We start from the raw sequence: 20,342 nt of genomic DNA on the forward strand, positions 1-20,342 counted from the left end.
CACCTTCACAGGAGCTGTCAGACCTTCACCAGGAAGTGTCACACCTTCAGCAGAAGCTGTCAGACCTTCACTAGGAGCTGTCAGACCTTTGGCAGGAGCTGAAAGACCTTAACCAGGCTCATACTGGGAGTGACTGGTCTCATACCGGGTGTAGCCGCTCCCGAACTCAAGACTCCATGATGTCCCCCTAAGGCCCGCCACGGCTGATCTCTGGAGCCCTGCCAGCTCCAAATATCCCCCGCAAAAAACCCCAAACCCAGGCAGCCCCAGGATATTTGGGCCGAGCTCCCCCTCCCCGGGCACCTGCGGGATGGGGGCGATGCTCCCGGGGTGCTGCGAGCTCAGGCAGCGCCAGGGCCACGCGATTCCTTCTCTCCTCTCCTCCGGCTGCTCCCTGCTGCCGCTGCGCCTCTTCCTCCCTCACTCCTCCTCCTCCCCCGCTCCGGGATCCTGAACCGTGAGGGGAAAGGAGCGAGGAAAGGGCGGAACCGTGAGGGGAAAGGAGCGGGGCCAAGGGGACGCGCTGTCCTAAAAAAGCCCGGTTTGGTTTAAAATCACCCAAAAGGGCATCAAATGCAACCTACATCCACATGGTTCGGCCTGACATCAGCCAAATGGGATTAAAAGTATCCAAAGGGCTCTAAAATCCAAACAATGGGGTCTAAAATTGCCTCAAATGTTTTAAAAGACACATGAAATGGCTTAAAATCACCCTTAAATCCCTCAAATGCAGCTAAAATCCACCCTGAAAGTACCTGCTTTGGCCTAAAATCACCTTAATGGCTTGGTTTGACCTAAAATTGCCCAAAGAAGCAAAAAAAAACTACTTAAATGGACCCTAAATCACAAAAAAGGGACCTAAAATCATGCACACAAGATTAAGATTCACCCATATGGACCTAAAATCACCCAAAGGGATCTGAAATCCCCCTAAACCCCACCAGATTCAGCCTCAAATCAGCCACAGGGGCTGAAAATCCACCCAAAAAGGCTCGGGATCCCCGCAAGGGATCTGAAGCCCACCCTAAACCTGCCCGGTTCGGCCCAAAATCCCCCAAAGGGGCCGAGCCCGAGGCCGAGCCTGGGATCGGCTCCGGGGTGGCTCCGGGACCTCCGCGTCCGCTCCGGGCAGTTTTGGCCGCGGCCCCGGACGGGCCTGGGCGGGACCGGGAGGGACCAGGGAGGGCTCGGGAGGGGTTTGGGCATCTGGGGCTTTTTTGGGCTTTGGGGAATTGTGTTGGGAGTTTACAGGGAATTATTGGGGTTTTTGGGGAGAATTATTGGGTTTGGAGGCAGTTGGGGAATTTTGGGGAGTTTGGATTTTGAGGGGTTTTATTGGTGCTTTGAGTGAGAAGTTTTTTTCCTGGGGGTATTTGGGGCTAATTGAAATTTTTTCTGTTTTCTTTTGACTTTTGGAAGGTTTTACTGGGATTTTGTGGGATCCTCTGGAATTATTTCTGTGTTCTATTGGAATGTTTAGGGGATTTGGAGGCATTTTATTGGAATTGTTGGGGCATTTAGTGGGATTCTTTGGGGATTTGGGTTTGTTAGGAATTTTAGCGGGGATTTTACGGGGGGTTTTGTGGGTTTTTTTGGGTGTTGCCAAGATTTCTTTGGGTCTCGTGAGGATTTTGTGGGGCTTGTTGTGGTTTTGGAGACATTTTTGGGGGGATTTGTGGGGTTTAATTGGGATTTTGTGGGCTTTTATTGGGATTCGAGGGTGTTCTAATGGGAATTTGTGAGATTTAATTGCAATTTCATGGGGTTTATTGGGAGTTTCAGGGGTTTAAACCAGATGTTGGTGCCTCTCAGCCCTTCCCCTACACCCTGGGACAACTCCAAAGCCCCCCAAAATTCCACTAAAACCCACCAAAATCCCCCAAAAATCCCAATAAAACCCTCCAAAACCCCAAAGAATCCAACAAAATCACAGTGAAACCCACCAAAATTAAAAAAAAAACTCCCAAAAATTTCAGTAAACCCCCCCCCAAAAAAAACCCCAAAAAACCCTAAAAAAATCATCGAAATCCTCAATTCCACAAAACCCTGCAAAGTCCCATAACCCCCCAAAGCCAGTAATTCTCTCTAAAATCCAGTAATTCCCCCTAAGCTACCAACAAAATCTCCCAACGCCCAAAAATGCTGCCAAAATCCCCCCAAAATCCCCCCAGAGCCCCCAGACTCACCGGGGGCTGTCCTGGATCAGGGGGCACCGGCCGGTGGAACAGAAGCCACTTCAGGGGGCCCGCGGAGCTTTTTGGGGAGGGGGCACCATGGGAGACCCCCCAAAAACGGGGGAGGGGAAACCCTGTGGTATCACCTCCCCTTAAACCCCCTTCCCCGGTTCAGGAATAGCCAAACTCAAGAAAATGTAAACCAGGCTTGACTTTCCAGAAATTATTTTTGGCCGGGTTTAGCTGCATCCTCCAGGCTCAGGATCACCGGTGTATTTGCAGGTTTTGCTCTGCATCATCAGCCTGCCCAGACTCTGCTCGGTGTTTCACAAATGGAGAAGACAATGGATATTGTGCCAAGCTTCCTTGCAAACAGCAACACCTGCATCAGCATGACAGAAAAGGAGAAAATAAAGAAAGAAAATATTCACCGGTAAGAACAGAGCCAGTGTCCCACCATCTTCCCCTCCACTGTTATTACAGAGGCAAACCTGGGCCTAAAGCTTCCACCTCTCAGTTCCTGATGCTGTTTGACTTCAGCCTTGACTCCCCCTGATCTACCTGACTGCCGTCCAAGTGGGGCTGGGGATGCTCAGCCTGGAAAGAGGAGACACTGGGGAGGCCTCAGTGCAGCTCTGCAGGACTGGAAGGGTCCCACAGGAAAGACGGGGACAGTGTTCAGCCGGGCCCGTGGCAACAGGACAAGGGGGGATGGCTTTCAACTGCAGGAGGCTGATTGAAGTTGGATCTGAGGGAGCTGCTCTTTTACACGGAGGCTGCTGAGGCACTGGCCCAGGCTGTGGATGCCCCATCCTTGGCAACAGGGCTGTGAGCAGCATGGGCTGGGGAAGATTGCTCAGCTCGGAACAAGATGCTCTTTAGATCCACTGTGATGTCACAGATGTGATGTTCCAGCAGGAACTTCCAGCGTCCAGCAAAGAGCACAACACAACCACTGGCCCTTGTGTCAGCCCACCCTGTGCCAGCCCTCGTGCCAGCTCACCCTTCACCATGCTCCCTGTCACTCTTCTCGTCACCTGTGCCCTGATACTCCCATCAGTCCTGAAAGCTCTCTGTTGCCTGGATTTTGTCATCCGTCCCTGCAGGATGCTCACATTTGTCCTGAGGAAGGTACGGTGCCATTCCATGGAGGTGGACACCCCCCAGCTGCCCGGCTGGGCTGGAGTTCTGTGGGGATGGGGTGGGACAGGGACCCCACTCTGAGGTGTTGCTACCTCTGCAGGCTGTCACCGAGAGAGAGGACGAGATGGAGGTGGACATGCAGGCTGATAGAGAGGAGGACATGGAAGTGGATGGGGAAGAGAGTGGAGACGATGCGATGGTGGTGGACATGGAGATTGATACAGAGGAGAAGATGGAAGTGGATGGAGAAGAGAGTGGAGAGGAAGAGATGGAGGTGGACATGCAGATGGATACAGAGGAGGAGATGGAAGTGGATGGAGAAGAGACTGGAGAGGAAGAGATGGAGGTAGATGTGGAAGAGGAGATGGATGTGGAAATGGAAGAGTACCTTGAGGACATAGACATTGATGAGAAAGATGAGGAAGAGGCCATGATCTTGGGATGAAGAGCAATACCAGCAGCAGGACAGGCATGTGGTCCCCACAGGCAGAGCGGGTCCCCTGCTGCCAGGCTGGGACTGGGCTGGGTGGTCCCTGCTCAGGGATGTGGGACCCGGTGCATTGGGTTCTGGTGGCCATCCCCAGCCTGTGCTGCGCTTGCTGGGCCAGCCTGGGGGCACATGGAAGAGCCGTCTCTGCCTGATTGGAGTGACTGTGCCTCTTGCTTTTCCTCAAGGATGATGGAGATCCCGGACAGAGATGCCACCCTTTTGCATGTACATCATAGAGTTTGTTGTTGTCTTTAGGCTATAGGTTTTAGGGCTTCTTTTTGTCTTCTGTAAATACGTTTCATAGACTTTTGTTAGATATGTTCTTGGGTATATATGTTCCATAGATAGTTGTTGTTACAAATATTCTTACAATGTAAATGTGTTCTGTGTTTTCTTTGCTGTTTTTCTGAAAATAAACAAGCTTTATTTTTCACACCCCAGTTCTCTTTCCATTTGCTTAAGGCACAGGTAGCATTTGCAAAATTGTGGTTTCCGCTTGCTCCAGGTTCCCAGGGCTGGAGGTCGGTGGGGAGCTGGCACAGCCACAACCATGTGCTGCTACCCAAACCAGGGTAAGCTGGACCGCATGGTGTCGCTTAACGAGGTTTCTAGAGCAGCACACAAAAATTAGGTTCCTCAAGAACTGTTATTCCCTTTTCCTCTCGACGCCCTTGTGCTGCAGGTTGGGCACCAAAATCTGTCTTGGTTTGAAAAGACAGGTGTCTGCTAAGGAAGGCAGGAGCCTTCCTGGAAATGGAAAATGCAAACCCCCTCCCTCCAAATTATTATAATTTTGAAATCAAAAGGCTCTCAGGCAAAGATATGGGAATAGGTATAACAGTTCTTTACTAGGAAAATTTAAAAGATAACTGCAATAATACAAACAAACAAAAAAACCAAACTGCTGACAGAGTCAGAACACGACCTAACACCCTGTGGGTCAGGGTGTTGGTAGCAGCACCCGCAAACCCAGCTGGGGGAGCAGAGGTTTGGGGGGAACAATGGGAAGGGGGTGGGAGAGGGGGCACAGGGGGAGGTGGGACTCACTGAGGCTCCCCCAGGTCACCCCAGGACCCCCAGGCCCCGTCCCAGCCCCCCCAGTTCCCTCCACAGCCCCGGCTGAGGGGGGCTCAGCCCAGGAGCCGCCGTCATTCGGGGCTCCCCCGAGGGCAGCCGCCAACGGGAGAGCTCCCGGCTCGGAGAGGCCCCAGCAGAGGAGGGGATCTTGTCCCTCCTCGAGTGCCCTGAAGGGTCTTCAGGCCCCTCTGAAGAGGAGTTTTTCTCTTTTTAGGGATGTTTGGGGGGACCTCACCCCTCCAAGGGTCTTTTTTTCCTCCCCATTTTCAGGTGTTTGTGGGGCCACAGCCCCACAAGCCCCTTTTCAGGGATGATCATGACAGCTTTAAGTGACATTTTTCTGGGGGACTCACTCCAAGCCGCTGTAGGGGATGTTTTGCCCCCCAGGGTGGATTTTTGGGGTTTAAGGGCCCCCACTCTGGTCGGGTCCCACTCTAACTCCCCTGAAGAGGCCAACACCACTCCTGCTGATTCCGGCAACGGAGCCCGGGGAGGGTTGGGACTCCTGGGAGGATTTAGGGGTACCTGGGAGGGTTTGGGGGTCCCAGGAGGGTTTGGGAGTCCTGAGAGGATCTGGGGGTTCCCGGGTGATGCCGATGATGGTGATGGGGACCCCGTGCTGGGTATAAACTTTCATGAAGAATTCCTGGGGGGGGTTTGTCTATCTCGAGGGTTTTTAGGGTCCCGGTGGATTTTTGGGGGGTTCCCACGGGGGTTTTCAGGATTCCTGAAGGGGGGGATTGGGCAATCCCAGGGAGAAACCCAAGGCTGGTTTGGGGTACCTGCCGGTGACAGAGATGGGGACTTCCTGCCAGCTACGAACCTTCTCAGGGTTGTCTGCGGCATGCTGGCAGGTCTTGTGGGAATTTTGATGTCCTGGGAGGGTTTGGGGGGGTCTGTGTGGGGTTTTTGCGGTCTTGGGGAGATTTTGGAGGGCCCAGGGATGGTTTTGGGGTCCCGGGGAGGTCGGGGTGTCACTGGGTGTTTGGGGGTTCCCGGGAGGGTTTGGGGGTTCCTGGGTGATGCCGGTGATAGAGCTGGGACCCCGTGCCGGGTATGAACCTTCTCACTGCACACAGGCAGCGTCAGCGTGTTCAGGGAGATCCTGGGGGGCCCGGGGGTCACCCCAAAACCCAGGGGACCCCAAATGCTCAGGGACCCCCCCAAACTCCCCTCACCGCTGGATCTGCTGCAGGCAGGGGGGCACCAGCACTCGGCCCCCACCCCCACCATCACAGGGGGCTGTGGAAGAAATCTGGAGGTGCACGGACAGGTCGGGGGGACCCCCAAAGTCCTGGGAAAGGGGGAACACAGGGGAACTCCCAGGAATCCCCACAGGGGGCTTAGGGGAGATCCAGGAGGAGTTTGGGTGAGCTTAATTGTGTCACTATCGTAGGGAAAGGGGACTCCAAGCGTCCCCGGTGTCCCCATTCCCAGCAAAACGTGGGAAAACCGGGGTAGCTGGGAATAGGGGTCCCAGGTGTCCTCGGTGTTGAGGAAAGGAGGGTTTGGGCGCTGGGAAAGGTAGGAATGGGGGTCCAGGGGGTCTCTGGGTGAAGGAAAAGTGGGCTCTGGGGGTTGGGAGAGGCGGCATGGCCGGGAAAGGGGTGCGGGGGTTGCCGGTGCCAGATAAGGGGGTGCGGGGTGGAATCCCAGCCGGGAATGGGGGTGCGGGGGGGGATGGCGGCGCCCGGGAATGGGGGTTCAGGGGCCCCTCGGTGCTCCGGAATGGGCGACCAAGGAGTCCCGGTGCCGGGGGTCCCCCTCACCTCTCGCTGTCCCCCCGGGGCCCCAGGAGCGCCACCAGCCCCAGCGCTGGATCCATCGCGCTGCTCCTCCTCACTCCCAGTACGATCCCAGTATGATCCCAATAGAACTCGGTCACCCAGGAGCCGCTCCCAGTATGATCCCAGGACAGCCCAGGCACTGCCACTCCTAGCATCCCCCCCAGCCCTCTCTGCGTTCCGACCTGTCCCGGCTCCATCCCCGCCCCTCCCGCGGCTGTGGGGGCTTCGGGAGCGGGGGAGGAGGAGGAGGGAGGGAGGAAGAGGCGCAGCGGCAGCAGGGAGCAGCCGGAGGAGAGGAGAGAAGGAATCGCGTGGCCCTGGCGCTGCCTGAGCTCGCAGCACCCCGGGAGCATCGCCCCCATCCCGCAGGTGCCCGGGGAGGGGGAGCTCGGCCCAAATATCCCGGGGCTCCCTGGATTTGGGGATTTTGGGGGGATGTTTGGAACTGGCAGGGCTCCAAAGCCAAGCTGCAGCTGGCCCTCGGGGGGACATCAGGGGGTCCCCGGGAGGTGTTTTTCGGGGGTCCCGGTGGGCGGTGAGGGCAGCAGAGCCCCGTCGGGGGGACACCGGTTTTGGGGAGCCCCGGGAGAGCCGCGGCTCTTCTCCCCGGGAGAAGCCCCAGTGGGGACCCCGAGAGGGGGGGCCCCTGGCAGTGCCGGCACCCCGGCAATGGGGGGTGCTGGGGCTGGAGGGGCGGCATGGCCGGGAAAGGGGTGCGGGGCTCCCGGGGCCGCCAGGGGCTACTCCCAGCAGGAGCCCAGTTGCTCCCAGTAATTCCCCGTTATGATACAATTTGCACAAGCACAGTCCCTGTTGCTCCCACTTTCATCCCGTGTGTTCCCAGTTGCTCCCAGTCACACCCAGTATGGGGGATGATGTGCCTGGTGTGTTCCCAGTCACTCTCAGACACTCCCAGTATTAGTCCAGTCCTTCCCAGTATGGTCCAGAGATGAGCCCAGTGTGCTCCCAGTCACTGCCAGTATGAACCAGTTGTGCCCCACATGGTTCCAATTGCTCCCTTTCACCCTCACTTTTGTTCCAGTCACTCCCAGTCTCTCCCAGTGTACCCCAGTTCCTTCCAGCATACTCCCAGTCACTCCCAGTTCCTTCCAGCATGATCCCATTTGTTCACAACCACTCCCACTCAGCCTCAGTGTAGTTGCACTCACTGCCAATATGATCCCTGTCACCCCCAGCATGATCCCAGTTGATCCCAGTAGAAGCCCAGTTGTTTCCAGTCACCCCCAGCATGCACCCAGTGACTCCCAGTTCCTCCCACTTGCTCATAGCATGATCCCAGTTGCTCCCAGTTGCTCACAGTCAAACTCAGAATGATCCCAGTCACTCCCAGTGTATCCTATTTGCGCCAGCATGGTCTCAATTGCCCGCTGCAGGCTCCTACTCTGTCCCAGTGTGATCCCAGTATGATCCCAATATGATCCCAGTCTCCCTCGGTGTGACCGCAGTCTGCCCCAGCATGGGCCCAGCTGCTCCCAGTATGATCCCAGTACGATCCCAGTATAAAAAAGTCACTCCCAGTGCTGCCATTCCTGGGATCTCCCAGCCCTCTCTGTGTTCCCCCCTCCCGGATCTCCCGAGAGGAGCCCCAAGGGCTGGCAGTCCCCTGGCAGGGTCCCCAGCAAGGCCCAGTTTGGATGTGCAGCCCCCAGTTTCCCCAGTTTGCCTCTCCTTTTGCCCGGGCCGGGTTCCCCCCGCCCCCAGCGAGTGGGAGCAGCCGAGAGCCCCGCGCTGCCCATCCCGACCTGTCCCGGCTCCATCCCCGCTCCTGCCGCGGGCTGCCAGGGCTGCGGGAACGGGGCACCAAGGGTGTCACTGCTCCTGGGGGAGGAGGAGGAGGGAGGGAAGAGGAGGCATGGGACGAATAGGAAGAGGAGGGACAAAGGAGGATCAGGAAAAGAAAAAGGAACCATGAGCTGGAGCCCTCCCTGAATTCGCAGCCCCTCTGGGACCATCACCCCCTCATCCCATGGGTGACCGGGGATGGGGAGCTCAGCCCAGATATCCTGGGGGGGTCCCTGGGTTGGGTTTTGGGGGGGATGTTTGGAGAATGAAGAACTGCAAAGCTGAGCGGAAAAGGCCCCTTGGGGGGATACTGGGGGGTCCCGGTGGCAGCTGCCGGCAGAGGCAGCAGCCTGGAGGAGCAGAGCCCTGTGTCCCCCAGAAGCCCAAAGTGGGGAGCCCAGAGAGGGGGGAGCGCCGTCATTGGCGGGACCCCAACAGCCTGGAGAGGGGCAGGGAGGACTCCTTGGAGCCCCTGCAGCCCAAAGCAGAGAGGGAGGGGAGAAGGGACCCCGGGAGCCCAAAAAGCCCTGGCATCCTGTGCCAGGAAGGTGGACAGAGCTTCAGCCAGAGCTCGGAGCTGGTGGGCCATGAGCAGGTTCACCATGGGGAGAAGCCCTACAAGTGCTTGGAGTGTGGGAAGAGCTTCAGGCAGAGCTCCCACCTGATCCAGCACCAGATGATCCACACCGGGGAATGGCCCTATGAGTGTGGGGAGTGTGGGAAGGGCTTCAGCTGCAGCTCCCACCTCGTCACCCACCAAGGCATGCACACTGGGGAGAGGCCCTATGAGTGTCCTGAGTGTCAGAAGAGGTTTCAGACCAGCTCCAGTCTCCTCAGGCACCAGCGGATTCACATGGAGGAGAGGCCTTTCCGGTGCCCTAACTGTGGGAAGGGCTTCAAACAAAAGTCCCACCTCGTCACCCACCAGCGCATCCACACCTGGGAGAGGCCCTAGGAATGTTAGGAATGTGGGATGAGCTTCAGCTGCAGATCCCACTTGATCTGCCACCAGAGGATCCACACTGGGGAACAGCCCTATGAGTGTGGGGAATGTGGGAAGAGCTTCAGCCAGAGGTCCCCCTTGTTCAGCCACCAGAGGATCCACACTGGGGAAAGACCATACAAGTGTGGGGAATGTGGGATGACCTTCAGCCAAAAGTCCCAGCTGATCATCCACCAAATGATCCACACTGTGGAGCGGCCCTATGAGTGTGCCCAGTGACAGAAGAGGTTTCTGACCAGCTCCCATTTCCTTGTACATCAGCGGATTCACACGAGGAGAGGCCCTTCCGCTGCCCCAGCTGTGGGAAGGGCTTCAAACAAAAGTCCCACCTCGTCACCCACCGGCGCATCCACACTGGGGAGAGGCCCTACGAGTGTCCCCAGTGTGGGAAGAGATTCTCCAGGAGCTCTACCTTGACCCAACACCAACAGAGGCACCGGTAAGGGAAACCCTGCAAATGCCTCAGCTGTGGGAAGAGCTTCGTGCCCTGCTCCAACTCCATCCCCCATGGGAGGACCCACTTTGGTCAGAGCCCTGGTGACCCACATTCCCAGTGATCCCTGCTGAAAAGACACCTGGAAGGTGGTCTCCACGTCCTCCTGGATCCCATAGGCACCTGGATGAACACAGAGGCAGGAACACCCATCAGGACTCTGATCTAAACTGGAAATTCATTGGGAGGAAGCGATTTCTTGACTTCACACGCCAAAAAATCTCATCCACTCTGTCCAGTTATTTCTTCTGGTGGCATCAAGCAGTGCTGCATGATCTTGGAGGTCTTTTCCATTTCAATAATTTCTTTCCTCACCCTGTCTAAACAACCAAAACTGGGGTGAAAATAAAGAAATTGAGCAAAGAGATCTAAAGCTGCACCATTTACCAGGATTTGGGGGTGAATTTGGGGTTGGTTCAATAGAATATTTGGGAGGATTTGGGTGTTCTGAAGCTATCAAAGCCAGGGGACATGTCCACAATCTCATAGGTATGCCGGCAAAAGGTGTCCACCTGAGCCCGCCTGTTCTCCAAGAATTCTAATTGTCTGTCCCAGTCCCTGGCCTGGCTCTCCCTAGCCGGGATGTTCCCCCAAAGCGCCCAAATCACTGCTGAAGTGCCCGAGCTGATCCTGGCTGTAAATGTTCCTGTCCACCAACCTCTCCTGGTCAGTGCCATGGGAGGTGGGAGTTTAGGGGCTCCTGGGGGGATTGGGAAGGGCTTCTGTCAATCCTGTGGGCATTTGTGGTGCTGGGAGGGGGCTTGGCAGGGTCTGTGAGGGAGATTTGGGTCCCTGACAGGGCTGTGTGGCTTGCAGAGAATTTGGGTGGGTCCTGGGGGAGATGGAAACGGGTTTTGGTGGTTCTTGGGGTCATTTATCTTGCAGGGAGTAGTTGGTGGTGGGGGGTCCTGGCTGGGAGCTGTGGGGTGGTTTGAGGAGTCTGGGAGTGGCTGTGGGGCTAGGAGGGCGTTTTTGGGTGGTTGTGACTCCCCCAGACTCCCAAAGCTGCCACCAGACCCCACCCTCAAGATACTGCCAGAGGTCAGTGGCTCCATGGTGGGGTTCATCGTCCTGGCTCTGCAGAAGATATGGGGGGGTCCCCGGGGCCGTGTGTGTCCCCCCAGAGCGTGTGTGACACCACCCCCCATCCCATTGTCACCCCCTTGTCCCTCCCTACAGGGCTCCAGCCCCAGCTCCTGCTCCCCCAGAGGGAATTTGGGGAGGGGGCAGGGGGGTGTGCAGCCCCCGCCGGGGGATGGCCCCGGCCCAGCCCCTTTGTTCAGCACCAAGCTGGGCTCGGGGCCGCAGGAGGAAGAGGCCGGTGGGAAGCAGATCCTGCAGCTGGGACAGTGCTGGGGGTCAGGGCAAGGGCCTGCCCTGCACACCTGGCTCAGGTGTGACCCTGCCCCGGCAAGGGAGCGGGACATTCCCATCCCCAGGGATCAGGGCTGGGAGCAGCACTTGGGGCACGGACATGGAAATACTGGGAGCGACTGGGAGCACACTGAGGGCGTGAATTATTCCCCTGCCTCCACCTTCTCCAGCCGCCCTGCCAGCTGAGAAATGCTCGCTGGGCCTCGGCCTTGGCCAACAGCCCCTGGGCTCAGCTCCTTGGAGCTCATCACAAACACTGTCTGCTCCAGGCACTGCTGCTGCCCTGCCAGCTCCTGGCTGCTTTAGGAGCAGCCCCGGGAAGTGTTTTTGTTCCCTCGGTGGCACAACATCCCTGTTCTCACCCTGCCAAAGAAAGCTGTGGATGCCAAGTGCGGCCAGGATGAAACATTGCTGGCACTGAAGCCCCTCTCTTGGGGCCCTACAGACAGCGCTCCAAAAGGAGCCCCTTGGAGCTCTCCTGGGCCAGCGACTCCCTCGGAGTGGGGCCTCTCCGAGCCGGGAACTCTCCCGTTTGCTGCCCTCGGGGATCCCCAACAACGAGGGAGCCTGGGCCGATCCCCCCACTCCTCCAGGCTCAACCCTTCCCCTGCTGGGGCGATGCCAAAGCATCGGCAGGGAGCATTTCCCTGCCCTCAGGGGAATTTCTCACAGGTGCCATGCACTGACTCTTTGTGTCTGTGTGCACACAGGAGTGCCTGTGCTTGGGAAATGTGGCAGAAATGCTGCTCTCTGAGGGGTCTGAGTGCCTTGGATAGCTGAGCCAGTCAGGCCTGTCAGTAGGGTTAAATCACAAGGTCTAAGCTAAGTTAATTTGTGCTAAGAGTTGTTCTTTGCTAAGTTGTTACGTTTAAAATAAAAGCCAAGTTGTATATTGTTAAATGTTATTTCTCAGTTAAATTGCAAAGTCATAGGTTATAAGTTAGGTTAAATACTGTAAAGTGCTGTTCTTTTGCTAAATTGTGAAGTTGAAGGTGGAAGTTAAGGTTAAGGTAGAAGTTAAGTCCTGTGTAAGTTTGAGCTCTGCAAGCTCTTGGGCCTGCATTCCTTTTATCCTTGCCCTCCTTTCCTTGTGTCTCACACTCAGACAGGGACAGTTCTTGGTTCATTTCTGGTTTGATTGCCTGGATTCTGTTTGGTTTTGTTGTTGCTTTGTTTCCTTGGTGTGCCTGAAGTGTCCAGTCAGGAGCAGAGTGACTCTTGCCAAGGAACTTTGTGGTGCTGTTGCTCAATATTAAATCTGGTTTTTGCTGCTCCCTTGCTGGGGATTTTTTCAGCGCTCTCAAGCCCTCGTTGGCAACAGGGTGAAGGAGCCCTGGGCCAGGCTCTGGCCCTGGGGGACACGGGGACGCTGCCGGGGGGTCCCTGTCCCCTGTCCCACCCCCCATGGCCCTGTGTCAGGCTCTGGGCTCGATCTCGTGGAACATCCTCTGGGGGAGGCTGCGGCGCCGGGGGCGGGGGTACCCGGGGGGACAGGGGACCCCACTGTGCACGAGCAGCGTTGGACTTCTCTGGGGGAACTGGGAGGGGGGGCTGGGGCAGAGTCACCTCCCCAGTGACCTCACACAGCCCCTGTGATGTCACACAGCTCCTGTGATGTCATACAACCTCCTGTGATGTCACACAGCCCCTGTGATGTCACAGAGACAACTCTGAGATGTCACCCTGTGATGTCAGACAGCTGCTCTGTGATGTCACAGAAGACTCTGAGATGTCACCCTGCAATGTTACTGTTCTTTGATGTATTGGTGCAAAGACAAAGAGAATAAATACTTCCAAACTACCATGAATCTCTACTATGTATGGCAAGAAGTAAATCATATTTTGTTTAGCTGCATCTGACCATGGATAAAGCTGTGCATGGAAAGTGGCTCTCACTGCTAGACAATATTATATAGGCCTGGTGGAAAAGGTTATATTAATAGACCAGCAGGGCCTCTCCGAAAGGACACAGATAACCAGGAATAGAGAAAAGAGAAAAACAGAAAAATTACTTTCTACTGTCGCAATTTTGTGCCAAAACCTTGGTTATGAGAAGACAAAAAAAAAGATGTATTAAACCACATGTTTTGCAGTTAGGGACTTCTCTGGCTTCAACTCTTCGGACTGAATTGTTCCCCAGGAGCGTATAAAAGTGACTGTGTGAAGAAAACTTTTCCAAATATTCCTAAAAATTCAGGAGTATTCTGCTGCAAAATTTCAGGCACATCAGCTCATTTTCACTTCAAGCTTCAAGCGTTTCTATGGAAATGCTTGAGAGACAGCATACTTCATATATCCAACATCTCTGTTTGCAAAACGTTTTTATTTCAGATAGGGGTATAGGAAGGACATTCTCTAAATACAGAGGGTTAAATTCAAAGAATGACCCATTTCAGGCAATTTGAGAAACTTATTTTCTTTCATTAATTTCTCAAACATAGATATTCAAATAATTTTTAAAAGCAGACAAGCAACTACAGTAGGGTATTTCTCTACACTAAGGGTAACTTTGCAGAATAGTTATACACTGACAAGACTAAAGGGAATCTGGAAGGAATGCTAAGAAACAAGTCTAATTAAAGCTACAGCTCATGAAATGACTACATTAAGTCCCTAACAGACTAGGTTGCTGTCTTCGAGATATTTCTAGCAACCTCCATCAACTTCACTGTTCTTCTGTGAGGATGTGCAGGTGAAGCCAGTTTCTGCTTCATAGACTTAGGCAACAGCACCATTGTAACTGGAAGGTGAAGGGCAAGGCCACTCAGAGATGTGTCTGCACAACGAATCCATGTGCTGCAGCATCTTCCTTCCACAGGAGCAGGAAAGCAGCTTCAGGATTGCCAGTGACAAATGCAACAATTATGCAGCGTTCATGTGGCTGCCATTGGGTGTGACGCCCCCAGCACAGCTCTGTGCAGGGAACTCCTCTCAGTGGCTGGAGAGCAGCGTCCGGAGGCGAAGTTGCAGCCGACCATAAGCTTTCAGCGCCTCTAGGTGGGCAGCAGGATCTCGGGCCAGATGCTCAAAGATCTTCCTTCACCTTCACATCATCATTGCCTTCAATGGCATCATCATTGTCTCCTTCACCTACAGCCACAGGACTGCCTTCTCTGTCATTTTCAGTGCTGCTGTCATCTGCCTCCACAGTCACATCAGTGTTTTCTCCACCTTCCTCTGGATCAGTGCTGTCTTCTTTCTGCTCTGTTCCTCTCATCTCCCAAGGTCTTGCAGGAGCTCTGGTCCTTGCTGCTGCTGCTGGTGTCACAGCTCCTTCTCCTGCAGCTAAACCACAGGCCCAAGAAGAGCAGGACGCCAGCAAGAACCCAGAACGGCCACTGCTGCAGGGCACCAAAGAGCACGGCTCCCCAGCCCTCGTCCTGCTGCTCCAGGGGCCCCCGCTCCAGCTCCTGCAGCAGCTGAGCCATCTCACGGTCCAGCAGCTCCTGACGCTCCTTCATTCGCTGGTGCGTGGCCTCATCCAGCCCATCCCCAGCCGGCTGGGGGTACTGGATCAGGCTTTGCACGAGCACGAAGAGCAGTGACAGTAAAGCCATGGTCTGCAGGAGGACACACAGAAGGGGTTCAGTGGGGCCGGAATGGAGACGGACAATGAGGGGCAGGAGCAGCAGGGATGTGGCGGCAGGAAGGAGAGGGCCCCCGGCAGCTGGCAAGGCCTGCACCGCTGCCCCAGCAAGCAGCGCGCCCTCAGCGAGGCGCTCCCGCCGGGGCTGGGCCCTGGATGCGGGGGCAGCCCCAGGTACCGGCGCTTCTCCCCCAGCCCTCCTCCAGCCCCCAGCCCCGTCTCCTCACTGCTGTGCACTCACCGCTTGCCCAGGCTCTACTGGGGCAGCGGCACCCGCTGGGGCCTTTTCTAGCTGCCCCCATTGTGACACGGCGCCTGCGATGTCCCAGAACCCAGAGCGCGGCACAGGCCAGCCCCGCCCGCCATCCCCAGCCCGGTCAGGGAACTCATCGTGGCCCTGGGCACCCCGAGCCCCAACAGACACCAAGTGCAGATCCATCACTCGGGAACCTGGGAACACCAGAGCTTCCCTTGACAGAGCAGGCACAAGCACCCTCACACACAACCCTTGTCAAATTCAAATCTGGGTGACACGACCCAGGGATGTTCTCAGTGTACAAGTGCAGGCTTTTATTTAATACTGGTGGGGGACATTTTTTATTAGTAGTATTTATACTTATTACTTTGGGGTAGGATGTCATGTAAGCTAATGCTCTGTTACAGATTTCTGAAAGAAATCTAGGTTGCTTGGATGATGCACAGGAAGAGTTAATACCATCCTAAAAAGGCCAAATATTTTAATTACAAAATTTTGATGCCTTCAATAACCTCTTAGCTCTCAAACTCTGTGGTTCAACACCGTGCAAAATTCTGGTATAGCCAGGATTTTGTTCAGAAAGCAGAATGTCTGTGTTTTCAAATTTGTGCAAAGATGTACCTCTGTCACTCCCACCATCTTCAAAATTGTCTCCCTTAAACAATGTTAGCCAATCTCTTTGACTGATAAAGGAACTTCTGTCTCTTTCTGCCATCTCTTTGTGTATTTATCTCCAAAGGACTGTGAGTACAGGAGAGATTATACTCCTCGACCTTTCTTTGGGGAACTCATCTCTAAATGGAACTGCAGAAATGGGGAGGGAGGAAAGGGAAGCAGGATGTGACTTGAGTACCTGCATCGTGACCACAGATGGCCACTGCTAGACAGACACTGACGTCAGGCTGATCACGCTCGCCCATTGGTGTGTAGCAGAATAATGTTGGGATGGCTAAAACTGCTCTGAATTGGATTTGCTTAACAGATGTCATTAGTAAAAGTATTCCAATAAAGAGTTTTAAACTCTCTTCCGAGCTGATGCCACTTATCATGTATCTTCCCCGCATTCTTCTAGGGAAGCTGTTTTTGATGTTGTCCCTTCCTTCTTTTTACAAGGGAGCAAAAATTATTTGCCAAGTATCACTCTTCCAGATTTGTTTCCTCTCATTTTCCAAGATTTAATAAAGTGAACACTCAGCAGAATAGTTCTGTGTTTTTTGAACACAATTCTTCCTTTACCCAATTGAGGCCCTTCTGTGACTATGAAAACACAAAAACTGTTGTGAGCTACAGTTTACACTTAAGAGGTTGATATGGGTCAGTTCTCCCAGGTTATTCTTAGTTCATCTGCTATGTAAACTGTTGATGTCAGTGACTGGAAGCTGCTCTCCGGGACATTATATATATGATAATTATATGACAGAAAATGCAACATATAGTTGGATCTGACCTTCAAGTTCACTAGCTTAAAAAAAGAAAAAAAAAGTCTGTAAGAAATTTGCTGTTTTTTCTATTTATAAATGCCTTCACATTTATATTTAGTTTATGCACATACAAGAGCCTTTCCTTGCATGGACAGCAGTGCCCATCCATCATCAGTCTCGTGTATATTATAAGTCTCAATGATTACTGCCTCCAGAAAGCATTTTTGAGACAAAACAGGCAAATTCTTTTGCGTAACTATACAATCTTACAGTAGTAGGATCTTCACTCTCACATAAACACTTCATGTTTTTCTGCAAAGGAATCTGAGATAGATTTTTCTGAGAAATAACAAACCACCAAAAATAATTAAATAACAAGCAAGAGGAAAACACCATTTCTTCACTCAACACACTTTCCTTGATTTTCATAAGCATTCAGATTTACAGCTGCGGATACTACCACAGGAGCAGGGCTTTGTCTGGTTTTGCTTCCTCTTCCAGCAGAGCAAGCACAGCTGCAAAATGCAAACTCATTTCTAGGTTCTCTTCTACATCACCAGTTTAGTACATTCCAACCAGTCATAGTTGTGCAACACCCCGTCAGGGAACTGGGATTACTGCAGTGTCACAGACAGTTTAAGTGAGGCTCAAGGAGCTGTACATAGTTTTAACTATGTTTTGTATGGATAATTAAATGATGCGTGACATGGAGATAAGCCAGCTGTACTGAAACTGAACAAACTAACTGCTCTGATGGAACAGTCAAGCATCTCATCAGTTATAAAATGAAACAGGTTTAAAGCAAAAACAATAGAGAACAGAATGCATGACATTGTAAAGTAGCATGTTCAAAGGACCATTTCTGAACTTTAAGCAAGTGTACTCATCCAGTCAAATTTTCAAAAGAATTCCTGGCACCAGAATGTTCTCTGTTTGCTTTTTCACCATGGTAAAAGAATGGATCACTCTTAGGGGAAAGAAAATCCTGTGTGCAAAACACTGCATGAAACTAAACAATGCTTTAAACGTGGCTAATTTCCATGTGGAGCTGATGATTTAGCACTGTCATCCTTCAGCAGAGGAGAAAGAACTGCCTGTCTTCAGTTTACTTATGCAAGATGAAGAAAGAATGTGAGGAGTGTGAATTTGATCTTGCTTCAATTTACTTCAGTAGCCAAACACTTGCCATGACTTCAGTGGGAGTGAGACTGCATCTTAGCTCATTCAATGTGGAGAAAAACAAATCAGCTGAGAATAATGCTCTTGTTGATTAGATTGATATGACTACCATAGTTGGTTTTAACGGTGCTAAGTAAATCCTCTTTTAAAAGCCAAAGGTTACCTTCAGTTGTGCTTTTTCCTATGTACTGTGTCACAATGGAGGATTCCTGGTTCTGTGACCAAGTCACCACTGCTCACAGCAAGCATGGCTTGCTCTGGGGCGTGGCCACATTCCCACATGGGAATGATATATGTTTGTGGATGTCACTGGGGACAACATCCAAATCTGGGCTGGGGCATCTCCCTCAGTCAATAAACCAGGGTGCACATTTCTGTAAAATAACTGCATTCACTGAGAAAAAAAGACTACACTAACTAAGATGTCCATGAAAATCAGCAAAGTAAATCAAATCAATAGGGTTACATTTGCAGTTAGGAATCTGCATTTCTGCAGGGAAATTTTAGGATAGCCACAAAGTGGAAAATATTTAATTTTTGGGTTTTTTTCCTGAGACGGCAATCAATCTTCTCGTTTGGCTATAGTCTACTTTCCCCTATAAAGTAGAACCTAGAGATACACTCAGAAAATATGTATGGAAGTACCTCTCAATTAATTAAAAAATATTATTACTCAGAAGATAGAGACACGACTGTCTACACTGTATGAATTAAACATACATGAATTAGGACACAGACTCTTCCATTCTTTATTAACAAAACTGATGCTGTCCTGAAAATGACATTAATGAATGAGACTGGTATATGAAAACCTTCTGCATCTGCTCTAGACGTTGGAATGAGCATGTTAAATGATGCAGCAGACAAGGAGGATGCACTTCTTAGGGAAGCTGAATGTCACTTCTGTGCTTAAGGAGTTCTGCAGTTTGGATGAAGGTCACAGGCTATGTCCAGGTGCACGAAAATGAATGATAAATACACACAGTTTCTCCTAGACTGAAAGCAGAGCTAGACAAAGAGTATGAAAATCAGGAATAATTCATCCCCTGGTTTTCTAAAGATGTCAATCTTCTATTAGAAGACAGTTTGTTAGCTCCTCCGCATATTAAAGCTATAACATAAAAATAGAAGCACCTCAAACTTGTAGAAGTATCTAAGATGCATAGATTAAGTAATGTCTATGCAGAGCGAGCACCCTAAAAACATCACAAGAGCAAGCAGTGACAATTTCTGGGATAGTAATGACATGAATCAGTATCTAAAAGTTAAGTATAAGTGAAGAAGAAAATTTTTCAACTAATGGATCAGGGAAAATGTGGTAATAAAGGATATGTGATTAAAGACATAGTGTATTATATTAACAGAGGTGGAGAATATATGACTTTGATTCTGTATTACAACACATTTCAATTGAGTTGTGTGTAGCTTTAGTTTTATACATGCACAATTTTTTAGAACACATTTTTAGAGTAGGGCATGCAATAAAAGAAATGCATTGTACTGCATTGATCCCCACATGACTCGCTGGAATATCTTAACATTTCCAGCACAGATTCCCACTTCTGAAGATGAAAACCCAGGGAAGATGAAAACCTGTAACTGCCATTAAGAGAAGGTCTAAAATTTTAATTGCTGTCTGAACACAAAGGAGCTGTGACATGCTGTGGTTTCTTGAAGCACTCCTGCAGTTACAGACACATCTTTAACTACCCCACCCTCTCCCTCTTCCCCATCCACCATTGACTGATGCAGCTGGGAGATTCAGTAACTGTGGAGCAAAATCTTGCTTACTTTCAGCTCCCCTGCCCCAGCAAATGCTCAGCTCCTCTGGGAAGATGGACCTATGCCATAAACACACTGCACCTGGAAGAGAATGAAAACTTCCCTTCAAACACACACATGTGACCAGCTTTCTGGAACTGCCTGATGTTGCCAATTTTCGTCTGTTTCCCACAAAGAAGGGAAAGAACTTTGTATTCTCCTCCTCATGATATTTCAAGTCATAATTCCAAAGAACAGAGATGCCAGGACTTGTCAGTGACATGACTAACAATCTTATGAGAACTGGCAAGACAGCTCATTTCTCATACATCTTACAGAAACCTTGGAATTATTTTTGTCTGAAACACTTGGGGGAAGCAAGATGGACTTAATTCTGACAACTTTATTAAATATTCAGTACATCTGACATCCTGATATCAACAACAAAAATATGGTTTAATTATGATAAGCCATACTGGTATCATTTACAATACCTAAGTGTGAAAAACTGCAATGAATTTTTTCTTGATCCATGTGGAAAAATACACACCTTCCACCCCCCCAAGAAAAGTAAGACAAGGCACAATAAATTCTCGTAATTCTCTTTCTTCTGGCTTTTCAGTTCCATCACAGCTCTCCAAATTAAAATTTATGTGCTATTTTGCATCTGTATCTGTTGTTGATTTGCCCCCCCACAGGGATAGAGGAGGATAAGTTTGGACAGGAAACGGTATCCCTCAAGCCAAACTGAAAGGTTTATAAAGTTGCTAATAAAAGTTTGGGTCAGGGCCTAAA

The 20,342-nt window shown here is 51.8% G+C and overlaps 1 pseudogene; it reads left to right on the plus strand.

The window, feature by feature from the left end:
• Positions 1-20,342, plus strand: part of LOC137466938 (zinc finger protein 850-like) — a 466,234-nt pseudogene that overhangs the window by 129,734 nt on the left and 316,158 nt on the right.

The sequence above is a fragment of the Anomalospiza imberbis genome, unplaced genomic scaffold (assembly GCF_031753505.1).
Source record: "Anomalospiza imberbis isolate Cuckoo-Finch-1a 21T00152 unplaced genomic scaffold, ASM3175350v1 scaffold_48, whole genome shotgun sequence".
NCBI classification, from domain to species: Eukaryota; Metazoa; Chordata; class Aves; order Passeriformes; family Viduidae; genus Anomalospiza; species Anomalospiza imberbis.